At 41.7% G+C, this 4173-nt stretch overlaps 1 long non-coding RNA gene across 1 annotated transcript; it reads right to left on the bottom strand.

The window, feature by feature from the left end:
- Window positions 1-2328: 2328 nt before the first annotated feature.
- Window positions 2329-3069, bottom strand: LOC139552188 (uncharacterized). The gene is made up of 2 exons (XR_011670391.1): window positions 2952-3069; window positions 2329-2866 (listed from the first exon to the last, which is right to left on the bottom strand). It is a non-coding gene; the product is annotated as an uncharacterized lncRNA (long non-coding RNA).
- Between the last annotated feature and the right edge of the window lie 1104 nt (window positions 3070-4173).

Raw genomic sequence — 4173 nt, 5'->3', positions numbered from 1 at the left:
TGATTGCTTTTGTTAAAATGTTTACATTGTCAAAATTGTATCAGGGGTGCTGCAGTTCCTTCATAACCTTTCTTGCGATTCTATAAGGAAATACATGATGAAGTGCAACGCCTGGAGAGATGAGAGTTGCTGTGGATTGTAGCCCAATAACAAGGAATAGTCTGCAGTCGGGAAAGCGTTGCAAATCCGTCAGTGAAAAAACAGCATGCAGACATAACAGGCCTTTTGCAATTTTTAAAATACAAATTCAAGGGAAAACACAGGTTGGAAAGCAAATGGCTCCTGCTGAAAATAGAAGACTCTAGGCTGTTGGCTACCAAAATATTTGATCAACGTCCAAATATTGTTTTACAAAGTACAAAGTAAAACAAGAGAGACAGAGGCTTTTGGCACAAGTGCATCGCCCATCACCAGCGAGTGAGCTATGCATCACTAGGTGAGTCAGTGAAACTGGAAAGCAATTTTAGGACTATAATTTCCTCCTCATACTGTAACCTACAATATGTGACTCCACACAACTAGGCCTAGGCTATTGATGGATTAAAGACAAGGTCGTTTTTAATGATCTCAGATTCTCAGTTTGTCAGTGTCAAAGTAGCCTACCATTTCGATCATGTGTGCAGTACTGAAAAATATTCTGCCAAAGTCTCCAGTCATGTAAAATAACGTAGAATGGCATAACATGCGTTTATGAAAGTCAATTTTTCCCCAGACACTAGGCTACTAAAAATGTTCCTCATGTGCAACTTCTGTAAGTGCCTCTACTCTAACGCTCTATGCCACTGCGCAAATGCGATGATATGCATGCTTTTTTTTAATGACAAATGTGTTTTTTATTTTCTCATGTGTTCAGGTACCTCAGAACTCCCTAGGTCACCCCTTCTCACTTTTTGTTCCGGGGCCTCCTGATTTACAAAATAAGCACTGCTAACAACACTATCATGAATCTAGCAAATCATGTTGGTGGGTTAGAGTGCAGTGTTATTTAGTATTGAAGGGGAATTGAAACACTAGGATTTAAAACACCAGCTAACTGTAAATCGCCATATTGGCATTTTTGCGTCACTGGCAGGAGAGAACATTTTGGAACTCACAAGAAATGGCTGAATTTACCGTGAGAATCTCAGAGTCTGAGTTTATGAGGTACAAATCTGTCGTTCTGCCCCTGAACAAGGCAGTGAACACACTGTTCCTAGGCCGTCATTGAAAATAAGAATTTGTTCTTAACTGACTTGCCTAGTTAAATAAAGGTTAAAAAATAATAATAAAATACACTTATGAAGACGTTCATGTTTGAGCCGATCGTTGCCCCAGATCAGAAAGTTCGTTCTCGTAGAAGTAACAACACAGCTATCACGCCTAAAACATCTCAGCCATGGAGGATAGGCATAGCGGTGACACAAACTGGTGTGAGTGCGGATGCTTCCAGAAAATGGCTAGGGAGTATGAGTGTGTGTGTTGTAGAGAGATGGTGGTGATACAGCACAAAATCCCAGTGGATGTATTACATCCAGTCAGAGGTTCCTGTCAGTCTGTCTGGATGGCGATGTATTGGACATGTCACTAATCCTTATGGATTTCCTGGCAGAATAGGTTACTCGACCAGTCAGCAGCCGATATGCCAGTGAAATAATTGCTGAAATGTACCTTGATTATAAATTGTTTAAAGCTAACATCAGTGGTGCTTATAATATATCATCAGTAACTAATAACGATATTTATAACAAGCGCTGTTTGGGGCGAGGGTAACGCATTAACCTTTTGATTAGATGACTAACGCCAATGTTAGTTCGAATCGCAGACAGCATCGTGATTCATGAAATCTCATTCTAACCATTAATGGGGCGCGCTCATTATAAATACATTGTGATTTAGTTTCGGTATCAGACTAACTTTTCTTATGATTTTGTTTGCAGAGTTACAGACTGACAGTTTATCGCCAGTTCACCCTATGGGTACAAGGGAGAATTGGACAAGGTGTACGGCATGTCATCCCTGTGTGTGTTGTCTCTTCCATAAGGCGCGCATATCCAGAATTAAGTGACATTTATTTGATTTGAAAACCAGTTCATTTAAATCTAGACTGCTGTAATTTTTTCAAGCCATAGGCCTTATTTAAAAAATATAATTAGTTAGATTGGCCACTATAACAACTGTTTCAAGTCTAACCAGAGAAACTTGCTTTGAAGATAAAACTACCGTCAACACTCACTAATCCCCTGCCCCTGTTGCTAGAGTAGTGACTTCAACTAACTTTGGCTGCCATCTATTGGAAAGGAATGGTAACTACACTGGGCAGCTAGTTGGCAGAGTCAAAGGAGGCTTCAATAATATATGCCATTTAGCATATGCCTTTATCCAAAGCAAACTGGGTACGTGGTAGTGGAAACAGATCATAGAAACAGGATTACAAAAATACATATGTTACATATACTATAAAATGGCACATCACTCAGACAGTTAGTGAATACACAGCACGCAGCACAGTAAACAATCAATCAAATTAATTTTACAAAGCCCTTTTTACATCAAAATATTAACCACAGTGGTTATAGAGGGTGCAACACTTCAACACCTCAGGAGCAAATGTCAGTTGGCTTTTCGTAGCTGAGCATTCATAGGTCGAGGCAGCAGGTCCGAGAGAGCGAGAGCGAGTCAAAACAGCAGGTCCAGGACAAGGTAGCACATCCGTTGAAACTGGTAAAAAAATCTGTGGAAAAACAATTCCACTCCGATTCCCTCTATGGATTCGCTGTTGAATGGCCTGCTCCTTCTCTCCATTTTCGGAACACCAGCCCGCTCTCCCAAAGTGACCGCCACTCTCTCTCTCTCTCTCTCTTTGGGCACTCAGGAGAGTCCGCTGGTCCTAGAGCCAGGTATAAGTTACAGAAATCATTTTAGGTCATTTCTCTCTCTATATGTCTACATCTGACATAATATAGTACACTTACCATTGGCACATTGGTCAACAATGCCATGTAGAATCTCAGACAGGAAACACCATGTCTTCTCCTTGATGGGTTTCACCACAAACACCCTGGCAGCCATCTTGAACTTTTGCTTGAAACTGAGCACTCCCTCCTGTCTTGTAGCCTTCTGTCTGTCCACTGAATAATTGTGGTCCAAGTCAGCCACTTGGAGTCTTGCGGCCATCCCCTGCTGGCTGAACTTGTTCCTCTTGGGCACGTATTTAGTGTACACTATTGAGTTCAACTGTCTGAACACACTTCGTCACCTACAAAATGAAGTATCTAATTCATGTAACTAGAGATAAATAAGTACTTCTCTTTTAGCACCTGGACGCTCCCACCAGTAGTGGCGGCACAGTACCACAGGTGGTGCGTTAATGCCCTCGCCCATGGCAGTACCTGAGACGCAGGGAATACATTAGACACCTGGGTCACTGACTTGAATCATCAGAATTATATAGTTCTTATTTTACTATAAAATATTTGACAGTACCTCTGGCTTCCGATGGTCACCAGCTGTTTCCTCACACCTATATGACTGCAGTTATTGCACTTTTACTGCAGTTTCAAAACGGCAATCTTTTTTTGTAAGGGCTCCTTTGTTTGTGATGTCTCTGTAACGGATGTGAAATGGCTAGCTAGTTAGCGGTGGTGCGCGCTAATAGCCTTTCAATCGGTACTGTTACATCTCCATGGTGATGTGGCAAAACCATTTATTTTCAGGGATGAACTGATGACACCTGCTCGACATTGAACAACTCCTTCAGCTTGCTATCAAAGACTATGTATTTTGGATCTTGCGCACACTCTTCGATAGTATCTCTTGGCTCGCACTGTGATGATTGTGATTCTGAGCTCTCAGGTTCATACAGCGAGTCCTGGTCTTCACTCATCTCACTCTCCGTAGAGACAGGACTTGGTTGTATACTGATGGTCGTAAGCGCAATCTAGCTGGGCCCCGAGCTCTTCAGTGATGGTCCCGGTGGACCTCTTCTCCACCGCAGCAGAGGAACACTCTGGCACCCAGGGGTCAGTTTGGCATGCTGTACTAACCGTTCTTTCCTGTTGGTAGAAAGAATTAAGGCATCTATTAGGCTATAGTTATATTCAAGAATCACTGCATATACTGTATATTGTCAATTTTATATACAAAATGGCCTCAGGGATAACAGATTGTGTCTTGAAATAAACAATAGCTTGAGAA

The sequence above is a fragment of the Salvelinus alpinus genome, chromosome 24 (assembly GCF_045679555.1).
Source record: "Salvelinus alpinus chromosome 24, SLU_Salpinus.1, whole genome shotgun sequence".
NCBI lineage: Eukaryota > Metazoa > Chordata > Actinopteri > Salmoniformes > Salmonidae > Salvelinus > Salvelinus alpinus.
The sequence above is the reverse complement of the archived record's forward strand: the minus strand, read 5'-3'. Positions and strand labels throughout refer to the sequence as shown.